The 16,760-nt window shown below is 43.3% G+C and overlaps 1 protein-coding gene across 7 annotated transcripts in view; it reads left to right on the top strand.

Moving 5' to 3' along the window:
• The window catches only part of TRMT9B (tRNA methyltransferase 9B (putative)), a 60,821-nt gene that overhangs the window by 10,802 nt on the left and 33,259 nt on the right, over positions 1–16,760 (top strand). The gene's annotated exons all lie outside the window — the stretch shown is intronic.

Here is a 16,760-nt window from a genome sequence, read left to right as displayed (position 1 = left end):
CTACACTGTACCAGACTGTTCACCCAAGCTCTTCACAGCTGAGGAAGATGCATGCAATCAGACTTCTGAACAAACTACTTCCTTCCCATATTGGTTAAAGACTTGGGTCTGGGCCCACGGAATCCACTGACACACCTGAAACCAGAAGCAGCCCAGCCATTCCCCAGGTCCTGCCAACTGTCAGCCATCAATTTTTCCCACTGCAGACACTGCTGGGATTCTCCATGCTGGCTCTCCTCTGCGGGAAGCTCTTGAGCCTTTGCATCAAGTGGTCAGAAATGCAGACCGAGCTCCTCTTGTTTTCCTAGCAAGGAATGCTGTCGTTCCTGCAGAGGAACGACTATGGCAAAGTGGGCTAGACCATACACCTTAAAAAAGCTATTTAGGTAGATACACCTGCACACCCAGATGTATGCAGTATATGTAGGAACCTGCAAGCAGAACATTGAGCTGGATGTTTTTAGGTTTTTGTGTTGTTTTTTTTTTTTTCCAAAGTAATTTATGATCTTTTGTCTGATAATCTGCCCTACTCCTGAAAATCTGAGCCTTTTGAAATGTATTTGCAGTATGTGCATCCAGAAGCTTTTAATTCTCATTGAGATGATATAGCCTGGCATAAAATTGATGGTTTTGTGTGTAGCATACCACTTTACAATGATGGTGAATCTTTGAAAAGCAGAAACTACTAGAAATCCCACCGCTTGTGCAGCTAAAAGCAGATCAGCTGAATGCCGGCTCTCAGTGCCGTAGGCAAGGTATGCCCCGTTGACTCAACTGTCAGCTTGTAAACTTTTAACCACACAGTTTGGTGTTTTGAATGATTCCCAGTGCTCTCTGGGTGTTATGATTCATCCCTGAAAACAGGACATCAAAGAACACTTGGCCAGTAAAACAATGGAGGAAGAACTATGTTCTGTTTTGACATGGAAAATTTTTTTTATTTTTTTAATTTAATTTTATTATGTTATGTTAGTCACCCTACAATACATCATTAGTTTTTGATGTGGTGATCCACGATCCATTGTTTTCGTATAACACCCAGTGCTCCATGCAGTATGTGCCCTCCTTAATACCCATCACCGGGCAAACCCATCCCCCCACCCCCCTCCCCTAAAACCCTCAGTTTGTTTCTCAGAGTCCATCGTCTCTCATGGTTCGTCTCCCCCTCTGATTTCCCCCACTTCATTTTTCCCTTCCTTCTCCTAATGTACCTCCATGCTGTTCCTTATGTTCCACAAATAAGTGAAACCATATGATAATTGACTTTCTCTGCTTGACTTATTTCACTTAGCATAATCTCCTCCAGTTCCATCCACGTTGATGCAAAAGTTGGATATTCAACCTTCCGGATGGCTGAGTAATATCCCATTGTATATACGGACCACATCTTCTTTATCCATTCGTCTCTTGAAGGGCATCTCAGCTCTTTCCACAGTCTGGCTATTGCGGACATTGCTGCTATGAACATTGTAGTGCATATGGCCCTTCTTTTCACTACATCTGTGTCTTTGGGGTAAATACCCAGGAGTGCAATTGCTGGGTCATAGGGTAGCTCTATTTTTAATTTTTTGAGGCACCTCTACACTGTTTTCCGAAGTGGCTACACGGAAATTTTTATTGTCAGTAAATAGTGATCACTAAAGCATTTCTACAGGTTATTGAATACTCTGCAACAGCTGCTTTAGACAAAGCTGGAACTGAGTAACTCCTGTTTTCCTGGATCCGTTTATTTAAACTAGACCTTTTGCTGGGTTTGCTGGGCCTCTGGGCTTATAGAATCAGTACATGTGGATTCTAGTCCTTAGTCCTTAAGAAGCTGACATAGTTTTCTTTACCGGTTGGCTGTCAGGTATTTATAAGTGGCACCAAGGGCATTAGTTTGCACCTACTATGACATAGAACTTAAACCTCTTTCCACACACAGCTGACATTGGCCCCACCTCAGCACCATGCTATTCCCTGCCGGCCCTTATGCACCACACCCGCCTCCTCTTGTGCCTTGCTTAGCATCGGGTGTCCTTCACTTGGGCAGCACATTAGCTGGGCGAGGCTCCCTGCTTGCTGGATGGCCAGCAGCTTCAGAAAGCCCATGTCAGTCCCAGAGGTGCCAGCAGAATGGCCATCCTAGGCAGTTTAACCACAGTTTTCCTCAAAACCGTGATGTTGCCATAAAACCGAGTGAAGCCTGCAGCAGGAAAACCAGAGGATCTGTTGAGATAGAGTGGTGTTCTAGAGCATTCACGCTGTGGTGGTTTGAGAGGGGGGGTGAAGGACAAGGAAGTAGGCAAGGTTCGCGGACCCCTTAGAAAGGGGAATCTAAAGCTTGCGGGCAGATGCAGGGCCTGGGAATGGCTTGTACTGGTGTGTGGTTTTCTGTTCCTGTTTCAGAAGAGAAGTGGTCATTGGGGGAGAAGCTGCAGTTGGAGAGAAAGGATTGGCCAGAGGCCAGGAGAGATGAGATCAACAGAGAGATGCTAGTCTTTGAGAGGCATCTGACAATCCTGGGGAGGAAAAGGGATGTAGGAGACGTGGGGGTGGCAAGGAGGGAAACTGAAGAAATTTGCCTTTTCTTAGTGAAGGATGAGCAGAGTTAGCCTGATAAGGCACTGTTTTGTCAACATCCCAGGCTTTCTGGGGAAATCAAATTAGGTTCCCAATGCAAACGATACAACTTTAAGCTTTGGTTTTATATCTCTTTGCCCATTTTTGGCTCTAGTTTTCTCATGCATGAGCTCTGCAGCATCTCAGTTTCTAACAGTTTAGGAGGCCATAAAACAGAGATCAGATGACTAAAGCAGACTATTGGCTTTTCTGAGGAAAAAGCTGTGTTGAAAAACTTAAGTCGTTACTGTCATCTTCATGATTTGTGTTCTTTAAAAACTATTTTTCTAAAATACTGAATTTCAACTTTTTTTTAACATTTCATGTTTTAACATCACAGGAATTGGGGTGCATCTTACAGTTGATGGCGTATCATCAACTTTCTTGGCACAATAATTGTGCATGTTACAAAATAGACGGCGTCTTAGGATGGATGACCAGAACAGAATAGCACAGACTTGGTGGCTTAAACTGTAGATGTTTATTTTCTCAGTTCTGGAGGCTGGAAGCCCAGATGAAGGTGCCAGCCAATCTGGTTTCTGGGAAGAGCCCTCTTCCTGGCTTGCAGACGGCCACCTTCTTGCTGGGTCCTCACATGACCTTTCCTCTGTGAGCACACGGAGAGAGAGTTCCGCGGTGTCCTTGCTTGGATTTGTTTTTTTAAGTAGGCTCCACACCCAAGGTAGGAGATGCATGCTCTACTGAGCTTGCAAGGTGCCTCTCTGGTGTCTTTTCTTCTAAGGACATTATAGGGGCCCCACCCTTATGACTTCATTTAACCTTAGTTACCTCCTTATAAGCCCCAGCTTCAGACACAACCACATTGGGAGTTAGAGGTTCAACATATGAATTTTGGGGGAGACAAAAACATTCAGGCCATGAAGATGGCAGCCTAGATTCCATTAAGGACTGGAGGGCCATCACCAAGAAATATCTCTATCAGCCATAGATGCTTCAGGTTAAATCTTTGGTCTTATTTATTTTTAATTTTTAATTTAGAATCAGAACTCTTATATTTATTTTTTTAAGAAGATTATGATGCAACCCTGTGAAGATTAAAGAATGGCATTTTAACTTGAAATTAGAAATAATAGGCTGTGTCTCCTTACAGGCTTATCTCTGAAGAGACAAACACAGTTATAAAATGGGGTATGAAAACTGAAAAAAATTAAACTTTCCAAAACAGTCTGGTTTATTCTGGGCACAGACTTAATAACTCCTGCTGCTAGAAGAAGTACAATTTACTGCCACAGCAAAGCTTAAAATGTCAAACATACTCTTACAAAATACAATGCAAGTTGCCTGCAAATTAGACCGTTCTTTTAGCTGGCATATTTCGTATGTCTGTACAGCTTTCATAATTGTGGCACTGAGAATGGAAAGCCTGCAAACATTCCAAGCCTACCACTGCATCAGTTGTCATCAGTATTGAGCAGGTATGGGTTACTGCAGACTGTGGAAGGAACTACAAGATCCAAGCTCTTAGGAGCTCAGTATAAAGGAGACAGAACTAGCATTGAAGTGAACACAGCAAGGAGATGGTGTCAGGGAGCTCGGGTTACGAAGCAGAAGGCTGCCAATCGGAAGGCCAGGACCCAGGGACTTGGCAGGAGGTCGCAGGGGCTGCCAGCCTTTTCCAGCATCCAACTCACGACTCAGAACCCAGAAAGCATGAGAGTGGTCAGTACAGATGTCACCAAATTGGTTTATCCAAAGCTGACCCCTCTGATAACCCAGAAGTCTTTTCTTCCTATTTTAGGTAGGATTTCAAGAGATTTAGTTGCCTGATTTGTTAGGCTGAGTAAAAGACAGAGTGAAAAGTGCCGACAGCAGAAAGAGTGAAGAAGTACTCAAAACCTCATGCCACCTGGTGTAGATGCAGACACTCTGTTTAGCCCCACACAGCAACACTCTTTTCTAATGCTTTGTCAGACTTAGCTCCTATGTTACCAATTTAAAAACAGGCCATTTATTGGCTATTTAGAAAGACATCAAAAGTATGTGTGTTATGTTAGAAAGATTTCCATAAAAGTCATTAAAATAAATAATACCTTGATCAACCTCGGCTATTTCTAATGTTAAATTATGTGATACAGGTTTTTATTAAAATTGGTCTAAATTGGAGTTCAGTACATATTTATTTGGCATAGGACTTCTCAGACTCATACAGGAGATGGATGGCATGTGCTAATCCCATCCAGCACCGTCCCAGAGTAGGAACAAAATGGGGTAGCTCAGAGTGACCCTGGCTTCTGGGGCATTCAATCAGGGGAGTCAGCCCTGCGGAGATGAGCTGAGCCTGTTCAGAAGTTGGGCACAGTGGGGAGGTCCATGGTGGAGGGCTAAAAGCTTCATTTCCCCAGATCGCAGGAACAAGAAATAGAGGTCACAGTATGTTCATTACCTTGTTTCCATTTTACAGTGTCCCTGTCGATTTTCTGTTACGAGAATATAATCCTCATATGATATAAAGGCATTTTAGGATCACATAACTCTCCTCATTAGTACAAACACCAAAGGTCGATACTCCAGCAGTACGGGAGGTTTAAGTCATACAATTCTAGGTAGCATGAAAATAAACTTTTTTACAGTACCTGAGAAATTGGATTGAGAAGGAGGCATGTTCTGTGGGTTCCATGTTCAAACACTGGTTCACTCTAGGGTTCTGGGTAAGTCATTTCCTGTGTTAGTTTTCTCTCTGAAATGAGCATCTAGAGATATGTGCAGTGCCCTGAAATCTTTGATCAGTTAAATTAAATGCTTGTATGTTGGACAAAAGCGTATGTAAAAAACCACCCAAAGTCTCAGAACAAATGTAATCTGCAATGGGAAGGGGCAGTGGCACAGCTAAGTCCTGACTTCAGGACCTTGGGGCTTCAAAGTCACATTCTCGACTCCTGCTCTCCCCTACCACCTGCACACAGACTGAAGCTCACCACAGTGAGGTCATGAGGACAATGATGACTTGCTCACCCCAGAGGTTTTTCTTGTGGTAGAACTGACATTAAAATGACTTTCTACCTCTTAGCATTTGACCCATGTAGATTATTTTAAACTTTTCTTCACTAAGGCACAATACCTAAGCATATTGCTTTCTAATGAAAGCTGCCCTTAATCATCAGTAATTTCCAAGGAAGGCAAAGCCTCCTGAGTTTTCAACTTTTCTTGTTAATTAAGTATGGAAGCTCATTCTCCTAGGAGAATTACAATCACTAATCCACTTAGAATGCCAGCAGAGTATTAAATACGTTTTTAGAACACCGTCTTAACTCCAAATAGTGAATGTCAATATCAAAGTAATAACTGGGACGAAGTGCGGAACATGTTTTGAATTTGTTTTGAAGCACTGTGACAAGTCATTGTATAGGCGGAAGGACCTTGTAATACAGCTTCTAAAAAAAGGGATAAAGATGAATTTCTATTTTAAATGAGCTGCTCCCCCAAATCACAAAAGACATACACACACTAAGAGACCATAAAGGTCTGCAGAGATATGTGACTGTCCTGGGAGGCTGCCTGTTTGATGAAGATGAGGGTGGGAAGGGGACCACAATGGGCAGACTTCTGATTTCTGTTCCTTTAATCTAGAAAACCACAGGCTTGCTCTTTGGAATTTTCCTTTCATAAGCATTAATCGTTTATCAACTTCTGATTTATTTGTCATAGAGAGCTACTACAGCTTCTAATTAACTTCCAAAATCTCTTCATGTTCTCCACTCCGAGGTCTGAATTTTTATGGAATACAATCACGTTAAGAGGAATCTTAGTGACATTTCGAGGCATGAACTGAGGGTCGCATGTTGACTTAATGTTCAGCTGCGCCCTCTGAGAGGGACCCATCCTCAGGATGGTGAGGACAGGCAGCCCAGAAAGCTTGACCCCAGGGCTCACAGGGGACCCCAGAAGTGCAGTTTCCAATTTAACAATGCCTATTAATTACTAGAAGAGCGGAGGCATGATGGATATACGTCATGCCCTTTATTAACTGCGCTGGTCTCGCCCAACCAGTGTCCCAGAGGGTCAGCATGGATGCATGCTCCTGTGTCTGGAAAACCAAAGTCCCTTCCCTCTGGATTATAGCTGGATTTCCATCTGGGCCCTCTCTATATATAGAAAATTATTTGAGATCCTAGGCTCCTTTATTGATACCAAGACTCCCTTACCTTTAGTTCTTTCCTGGTGATAACTCCAGTACTACTTGGTTTTCTTACCTATATATACTTTGTGTGTGTATACGTATACATATATGGATATATATATATATATATATGCACACTATATTTTACTTCTGTGAATAAAATTGTATGAAAACACCAAAAAACAAATGTACTGTTAGCTTTTGTAGACATCAGTTATCAGTAAGCAGACTAGTCTGTTCTTTCACTGTCCTTGAACTTTAGACTCTGAGATCTATTTTTTATGTAATCCTGTTTGTAATCTGTCCTCACTTTTTATTTCTAAAGTAGCATTTGATTGATTTTTATACTGTGCTGCATTCTCACTCACCCATGACACTCAAGAGAGCATGCGGATGGCAATTCACTGCACTTAGCCTTGTACCATCATCCCAGAGCTCCCTCGTGGCTCTGCGGTGGCTGCAGGGCTCCTTCCCCGTGAGCGTGCATCCTGCCTGGCACCTTCTGAAACCTTTACGTGTCATTGAACTAGAAGAGTTGGCTGCCCCGACCTAGTCTTTTTTGAGCTTTGCGATGTATTCCGATGGGCTAGACATTGAATGTAGCTGTTAGTATTAATGCTACCCCCCCAGATTCAGATCTTAAAAATATCCAGACAAGCTTAGAAGGTACTGGCCACAGAAAACGATAACCTCATTTGGAACATGAAGTAGGAATTGGCACCAGAGCTTTTTATTTGACGGCTTACTGTCCATCACTGCGCCCCTGTCCAGGCTCAGACCGTGCGGGGTAATGTGTGTGAGGACTGAGAGAAGAGGAGTTCAAGTCTGACACAGGCTGTCAATGCTTGACTGTTACGTTGCCCTTGGGGGATGGTAAAGCACATTTACTATGTGAAAACCAGAGTCTCGGGGCGCCTGGGTGGCTCAGTCAGTTAGCGTCTGCCTTCGTCTCAGGTCATGATCCCAGGGTCCTGGGGTCGAGCCCCGCATCGGGCTCCCTGCTCCGCAGGAAGCCTGCTTCTCCCTCTCCCACTCCCACTGCTTGTGTTCCCTCTCTCGCTGTGTCTCTCTCTGTCAAATAAATAAAATCTTAAAAAAAAAAAAATCAGAGTCTTAAAAGAGGAAGGGCACTCTATATCTAAGAGGAACTAATGCAGACCTGGAGAAGCTAAATGACCTGCCCAAGGTCATGCACCAATGACAGAGCTGGGCCTGGGTGTTCTCCCGCTACAGTATTCTTCATCACACCGAAATGCTCCGAGTTCTGCTCTTCAAGTTTTATTTGTGAGGTTTCACACATTTGTGTTTCAGGTTTCAAGCTGTATATTTTAGTGACTGAGTGGATGGAGAGGAAAGACACCCTCCTGGAAGGCTTCTCTATGCTCGGTACACCATACCTCACTGCTCACCAGCTGTGTGGAGATTCTCGCACGTCACGTGATTCTGGGACAGCAGTCCGGTGCCCTACAATTGAACTCAATTCCAACGCCAGCTACCTGGAGATGGCCTCAGATCCCACAGATTAAGGGTTCAGCCCCACAAGACTGCCCCCTCTCCCCCACTTCGGACGCCAATTACAGGTCCAGCTTGTCTCCTGTGCTTCTGACCGGCCATCCATCAGGTGTTCCCTCGACCTATGGCTCCAAGCTTCTGTCCCCTTAGAGTTTGAGGTGCATCACCCAGCTGACATGAATGCATTCTTGTCCAACAAGTGGAAACTCTCTAAACCTCATTCTTTGGGTTTTTATGGAGGCACACTTGATTAAATCATTGGCCACTGATGTTTGAACTTAACCTCCATTCCCTCTCACTTCCCTGGAGGTCTGGGGGATGGGCCTATAGGTCCAACCCTCTACTCCCCTGGCAACCAGCCCATCCTTAGGGGCTTTCCAAAGGTCACCTCATTAACATAAACTCAGGTATGGGTGAAAGAGCCTTGTTATTTATTAATAACAAAAGATACCCATTTCACCTTTATGCTCTAGAGCTACTCAGGAATAGCTAAGAAAAAAACGTAAATATTATAGCAAAAGATGTCCATAGGGCTCTTTATAATAAAGTTAAGGGTTTTAGGAGCTATGTGCCAGGAACAGTGGTCAAAGACCAAATATATGTTTCTTATTCTAAATCACCATATCATACTGAATGACTATCTCCTGGATAATGCCCTAACGTACAAGAAAAAAAATTGGAGAGACCCCCACTTACGAAATTACTAAACAAGACAATGGGGAGGAACAAAAACAGAAAAAGGATATTGTTAAGAATTTCAGAGAGTTTTGTAGAGATCAGCTACTCATTTTCCCCCAACTATTGGCATGTGGTTATAACGTTTATATATTAGAAGCCTGTTTTCATGACCAGAATTATTTTATGTTGACATGAAATATTTCCTACTCATTTGTCCCATGATGATTGGGCACCTGCCATATGCCTGGCAGTGTTCAAAGTACTGTGTCTACATCAGTGAACCCCAAACACCTGATTCCATGGTATTTACAAACTAGTTGGGGGACGACGGTAATAAACAACTCTAGCAGGATGCGGAAATGGAATTTTCTTGCTTTTGCTTTTTGCATACGAGTGCAAAAAGACAGCAGTATCACTCAGTGCCAGTCAGAAAAACGGAAACCACCCTAGTTATGTTAATAGAGGGAATTTGATAGAGAGATTTGGTTAAACAGATATTAGAGAGCTTTAAATACAAAGTGGGGACAAATAAGGCCGGACAGCAAAAGCAATGGCAGTTGCCCCCCTCCCCACCCCACCGTGTGTTGGGGGAACAAAGAAAAGGAGTTGGGCTCTTTAGAACCCAGCAGCTTGGAGGAGGGCCCCGGAGCCCAGGGCCAGACCTTGGGACGTCAGAGGGGGCCCGTGGAGTTGGGTAACTCGGGCAGGAACGGGAAGCAATCCAAAGAAGCTGGTCCCCTTCTCCCCACTCCGCCTGCCAGCCTCCCTTTAGTGTACCCTGTGTGCAGAGCCCCTTGACAAGGAAGACACGCTGTTTGCAGAACCCCCACGTCACCACACAGAGCAGCGCAGAGAAGGGTATTGAGGGACACTGACTTAACAACAGGCCCAAAGATGTTCCCAGCGGGGGCAAGCTACTCTCAGGTTGTGGCACTCCTTGCTAGAATACTCAAGCAGAACTTGCAGAAGTGGTTGAAATCTGTTGTTTTTAAAAAATTGTACTGAAATGTATGTAACAGAATTTACCATTTTAACCCTTTTTGAGTGTACAGTTCTGTGGCATTCAGTACATTCGCATTGTTGTGCAACCAATCTTTGGAATTCTTTCCATCTTCCTGAGTTGAAACTCTGTACCCATTAAACAGTAAGTCCACTGCCCCTGCCCCTGCCCCCCAGCCCCTGGCAGCCACCATTCTGCTGCTGTCTGTCTCTATGGACTTGACGACTATGGGGACCTCAGATAAGTGGGTCATATAATATTTGTCCTTTTCTGTCCGGCTGTTTCACATAGCATGTCTTCGCGGTTCATCTGTGTTACAGCATATGTCCAAATTTCCTTCCTTTTAAAGGCTGAATTCTATGAAATCTGGTTTTGTGAGTCCTTAGGCCAACCCATGTTGAAGAACTGAGACACTGGGGTGGGGATTTATTTAGAGAGAATTTTTTGGCCTACTGTGGATGCCCCCTTTCCATGTTCTCCCTCCTCCTCCTCCTCCCCCCCCCACACATATTTTCGGAGAAGAGAGGGAGATGTTTCTCCCATCCTCAAGTCTAGTGGCAGGGCTTCAAGGGGGCCACACAGAAAGCTTGATCTGTGGCCCCTGCAGTTTAGAGGGCACAGTAGTCTGGGGTCAAGCATACGCCTGAGAAATATAAAGGTTGGTAGAAGCAGCCCATGGCAGCTGAGCAGGGGGTATTGTTCGGGAAATACCAGCACTCTCACTAAGGATGGATCAAAGGTGTTTTCCTTGGGCCAGATGTGGGCCACACAAGATAGATTAGCTGCTGAGCACAGTCTCGACCAATGGGCCCACAAGGTGGTGGGTGAAAATGCAGGAGGCGTAGAGCAGGTGACCAGCTGCTGAGAACCATCATAAGCTGTCAGCAGGACAGTGCGTGCGCTCCTGTCAGGAAATGACAGGTCAGAGGTCTGCAGCGATGAGGGTCTACAGAGAACCAATGAAGGTATTCCACAGAGGCCACCAAATGCTCCATGAAATAGAGAAGCAGCCTTCGGTTCCCTCCATGTCCAGAGATCACCATCAGCTCACACCAGTTCCCGTCAAAAAGGGACTTTTCTGGCTCCCTGACATTGCCTTGCCAGCCACCCCTCCAACCACTCCAGAATGGAAGGTTTGAAGCAAGCTGGACCTGGGAGTAAGGGAGGAGGTCCCAAAGCGATACCATCATGCTCCACCTTTTCTGCCACTGGCTTCACTATGGCAGCAGGCCCAAGCCGGAGATGAGAACTTCCCGGTTGCAATGCAATATGGACCTCGCTCTTATACTGGACAGGGAATCATCGCTTCAGAAATCAGGGTGTTTATGAACAAAGCGAATGGAGAACAAGAGCAGTAGAAGTATGAGTGCCACAGAATAGGTGTCCAGGGACATCATATCACCTGCACATCCGACTTGTTCCACATGACAGTTCTGCGAAGGCTGTGGGCAACACAACACAGAGTGTTACAGTCTGCGCTCAAAGCAATGACTTGAGGTTGGTGGAAAGGAAATGGCCCTCTGATGCATTATTGGGAAAACAAAAGCATTTTACCTTTTTCTTGCATAAAAGGGGGAGAAAAACCATGAAAGACTCTTAACATTAGGAAACAAACAGGGTTGTTGGAGGGGAGGTAGGGGGGATGGGTAACTGGGTGATGGGCATAAAGGAGGGCACGTGATGTAATGAGCACTGGGTGTTATATGCAACTGATGAATTACTGACCTCTACTTCTGAAACTAATGGTGTACTATATGTTGGCTAATTGAATTTAAAGGGAAAAAAAGGGAGACAACAGTAGCAAAGCTTTTTTTTTTTTTTTTTTCCTGAAAGTAGCTCCCCTGACTACTCTATTTGCTGGGTCCAGCATTGTGGTCTAGGGTTGACGGGTGTTTTATGATGAGCGTGACGCTGGAAAATTGGGCAATAAGAGGGAAGCCAACAAGTAGACACAGCGTTTTTGAAGAATTTTGCCATAAAAGGAAGCAGGGAAATTAGGGCTTAAACTGGACAGTGATCTGTGGTCATGCTTGGGAGGGTTTTGTTGTTGTTGTTGTTGTTTTGAGATATTGAAGTATATTTTTATATTAATGGGAAAGATTTAATAGCAAAGGGAAAATTGATGGTTGGCAAGAGAGGGGAGAGAGTTGCAGGAAAGAAGCTGTTGAGCTATCAGCAAAAAGCTGGTGGGTTTGCTTTATAGGTTAAGTATGGACAGTTCATCCCTTGTCTTTTTTCCAGGAGGAAAGAATATATGATAACAAATGCAAATAGGTTAGCAGGTGTACTTCTATGAGCCCATGGGAATCAGAATGTTCCACACCCCGCCCAAACAATTTACTTCATATGGATATCAACTATTTTGTTGAACATATAACTGTTGAATATATGTAGACCCCAGGATAAAATTTAGAACTTATCTGGGACTACATCAAACTTAATAAAAGACACAATCTTTTCTGCATCAAAAGACACAGTCAACAGAGTGAAAAGGCAACCTACAGAATGGAAGATTGTACTTAAAAGCATACATCTGATAAGAGGTTTATATCCAAAATATAAAGAGCTCCTACAACTCAACAACAACAAAGAAGAAAGAAAGAAAGAAAGAAAGAAAGAAAGAAAGAAAGAAAGAAAGAAAGAAAGAGAAAAGAACAAGCTAAATTACCTGACTTTAAAAATGGGCAAGGGATAAAATAAAAAAATAAAAAAAATAAAAATGGGCAAGGGAGTTGTATTTGTCCAGAGATGACATAAAAATGGCCAAAATGCATATGAAAGATGCTCAGTATCATTAATTACTAGAGAAACGTAAATAAAAACAACAATGAGATAGCACTTCACACCCATTAGGATGGATAAAATTAAAAAAAAAAGAACATAAAATAACACATTGGGAGGGTGTGACACCCTGTTACACCATCAGCATGAATATAAAATGATGCAGCCACTCTGGAAAACAGTATGGAGGATCCTCAAAAAATTAAAAATAGAACTACCATATGATCCAGCAATCCCATTTCTGGGCATTTACCCAAAAGAATGGAAAGCAGAATCTTGAAGAGCTTGTTGCATACCCATGTTTTAGCAGTATTGTTCACAATAGCCAAAAGGTGGAAGTTACTCAAATGTCCATCGACAGATGAATGGATAAACACTGTGGTATGTACATACAATGAAATATTGTTCAGCCTGAGAAAGGAAGGAAATCCATGGATGAAACTTAAGGTCATTATGCTAAGTGAAATAAGTCAGTCACAAGACAAATACTGTATGACCCCACTTATATGAGGTATCTAAAGTAGTCAAACCCTTAGAAGGAAGGGCTGTTGATAGGGATTGGGGAAAGGGGAAATGAGGAGTTATTATTTCATAGGCATAGAGTTTCAGTTTTGGAGGATGAAAACGTTCTGGAGATCTGTTGCAGAACAATGTGAAGGTACTTAACACTACTGAGTTGTACACTTACAGATGGTTAAGATGATACATTTTATTTTTTGTGTTTTAATCACAACTAAAAATAAAAAAATATTTTTAATTTATGACTTATTTGCCTCTTTCCTTTTAAAAGTTGTGACTCCAACAAGAGCTTTTTAACTGATGCTTCTAGTTACTTGGGAGCCTTCATTTCTTCATTTGGCAATTGTCCATCACCACCGAATCTGCCAGATACAGTAAGAGGTATTATGGATAAAGATATGAGGCAGGGATGGTCCTTGTCCATATAGAGCCGAAAGTTAAGTTGGAGGAAATAAACATAAATGAGTACAGGAATGTTTTTTCAGTTCCATGTGATCCATGGTTCCTGACCAGGACCCACCGCCACTGATGCAGAGGCCTCCTGCTACATGAGGCTCCATGGCCACAGTAATAATAGTAATTGCTGGAGTGTGAGGACCTCTAAACCCGCAAACCCAGAGCCATAACAACAGAGAGAAAATATTAAAAAAATACTTAGATATAATTATTAGTGGCATTGCTCTAAATTCTCCCTTCCCTCCTACCTCGTGTTTCCCAGACCCAAGAGCTATAGGGAAAAAAGGGTATCACATATCACATAGATCAGAATCATATATACAAGCCCCATCTTGAGGTCAGAAGATATTGTTTCCCATGTGGACCTTAACTGAGTCTTTCTTAGGCCATTCTACCATTAGAAAAGGCCCAAGATTTCTAGGTGATCGGGTCCATGGTAAGATCAGTGGTAGGACATCATTTATTACTTCTTTCTCTGTAAGGTAAGTTTCTTGGTCCGAAGCAATGTTGTGTGAGATTCCGTGTATTTGTTTCATTAACACCATGTGAAGTAGCCAGGACAGACCAAACAGTGGCCCCCATGGTGCTGGTGCTGATGTGTATCTGTGTAATGCAGGGGAGGCATGAGGGAGCACCGGGTGGTGAGTCTAGCTGGGGGACAGGAGAGCCTTCATAGAGAATATGGCACAAGCTGACCCTTCCAAGATAGTTGTGTCTCTCAGGTAGTCTAGGGGAGCAAGGTAGTTCTAGGCAGAAGGAACAGATGAGCAAAAAGCATGAAGACATCAAATGTCTAAAGCATTCAGAGAAACTCAAGTCATTCATGTAGAGCGGTGACACGAGCTAAGGAGTTTGTCCTTGACTGCAAATCAGCTGCGTATCTACACCGATTCCTTTATCCTTCATCCCAGCAAGAGTTTCTCAATGAAAGAAGCCATCATTGATTTAAGTTCTGGTGCCAAGTCCTTATGGTAACAAGCAGTTTGCTGACTGGCTACTTTGAGGGGGAACATCATAGCGGGAAATGCTGGTGGGTGGGCTGGGGTCACATTGCAGAGGACTTTATGTGACATACTGAGGTATTTGGACTTGCTCTTTAAGTCTGAAGAGAAATGAGATGTGACCTTGACCGTGCTGTTGAGAATGAATTTTAGGGCGCAGAGCTGTGAAGCCTGGGGCACTGGTGGGTCTGGAAACCATCGTATTATTCTGGTTCCCAAAACTCAGTTCTTTATTTCAGTGTTAGTTTGTGATCAATCTAATGGAATGAGAAAATTAAAGGAGGTTCAGTCAGTTTTTCACAAAGCCAAATATTGTTCAATTTTAAAGGACTTCTTTAGTTCGAAATTATGGGCCTCCCAACTTTTGTGGGGGTAAATTGTCCGATCATCTATGCAATTATGGTGACAGTAAATTATAGGCTTTAAAAGTGTGCGTGTGTATGTGTGTGTGTGTGTGTGTGCGTGTGCGTGTGTGTCCGTCCTAGCCTTCAAGTAAAGAACCAGCTGGCCCCTCTGGTTCTCCAGATGTCCTTCTGAGATTTGGGGGGAGGTCTGTGAAATCCATGAGTGGGAACACCTAGTTGAGGCAGTGGGGAAAGCGTGGGAGGCACCTAAGAGGAGAGATGCAGGTGGAGTCTATAGGATAAGATGCTTGACCGTCCAGATCTTAACTATACTTTGTATGCACGTGACTCTCTTGCTGAATCTCAAATAATCAGATTGTTTTTCACAACAGCCTCATGACTACCTCCTTTGGATCAATTGTATTATAAACACATTTTATGAATACATAATACATCTTCACATTTATCCCCTTATTCCATTCTTAGAAAATCATGTCTCGTTTTATACTGACACCATAGTCCTCACGTAAAACTCCTTCTTGAGCAATCATTTGACAGTAAGATGAGTGTGGGATTCCTCAGCACCTGACCTGCTGAAACCTTCTTTCCTCAGAGGAAAGAAGATGGGTCAGGTTCTGCTTCTCCCAGTGCTGCCCTTCTGTAACATCAAAACAATCTTCTTCCAAGCTGCCATTCTGGAGATCCTATTACCTTTATCTTAACACAGACCAGAGCTGGTTTTGTCAAACTGACACCAGCAGCAAATGCCTGGAGGAAGCAGGGTGCTATAGTTTCATTTTTCTTTATACTCATATTCGACTTCCCAGCAGCCTCTAATCTACAAAATCAAAATGAATTATAATAAAGTTCAGTGAATCTGGTCTAGTCATTCATTGCCTGGGGAGGAGTGGCCTTCAATAACAGACCTCATCATCAATATTGTGCTGTGAGTTCTTCGTTCCTATTTTGTATATCCTCCTGTAACCACCCTCCCCGTCATACACTCACGCTCCTCACCTGGATGAGGGGAGAACCTTCATTTCCTTCACTGAGATTTTGGAGGTAGTATCCTGCTCCTAAATGGAGTCAATTTCGACATGTAATCTTTGAAAATTTTCAAGGAAAACAAAGTATTCTTGGGAATATTTGGTCTTTCTCCTAAGATATATTTCCCTCATGTTGTCTGCTTTCTTTCAATGTACACTGACTCTGGGGTGACCTTTGGACCCTGCTGGGATTACAGAGAGGGTCATATTCTCCCAGTGCTACGTATTATGTAGCTTGGAGGCCCTGAGTTTGTTCTGCTCACGAGATTTTAATTAGAAATGCCATTGTTCCATAAAGAAGATATGGTGTGTATATATATATAATGGAATATTATGCAACCATCAAAAGGAATGAGATCTTGCCATTTGCAATGACGTGGATGGAACTGGAGGGTATTATCCTGAGCGAAATAAGTCAATCAGAGAAAGACATGTATCATATGACCTCACTGATATGAGGAATTCTTAACCTCAGGAAACAAACTGAGGGTTGCTGGAGTGGTGGGGGGGTGGGAGGGATAGGGTGGCTGGGTGATAGATATTGGGGAGGGTATGTGCTATGGTGAGCGCTGTGAATTGTGCAAGACTGTTGAATCACAGATCTGTACCTCTGAAACAACTAATGCAATATATGTTAAGAAAAAAAAGAAGAAGATAGCAGGAGGGGAAGAATGAAGGGGAGTA

This window comes from Callorhinus ursinus, unplaced genomic scaffold, assembly GCF_003265705.2.
Source record: "Callorhinus ursinus isolate GAN/ISIS: 27379988/994484 unplaced genomic scaffold, GSC_fseal_2.0 scaffold17, whole genome shotgun sequence".
Lineage (NCBI taxonomy): Eukaryota > Metazoa > Chordata > Mammalia > Carnivora > Otariidae > Callorhinus > Callorhinus ursinus.
The sequence above is the reverse complement of the archived record's forward strand: the minus strand, read 5'-3'. Positions and strand labels throughout refer to the sequence as shown.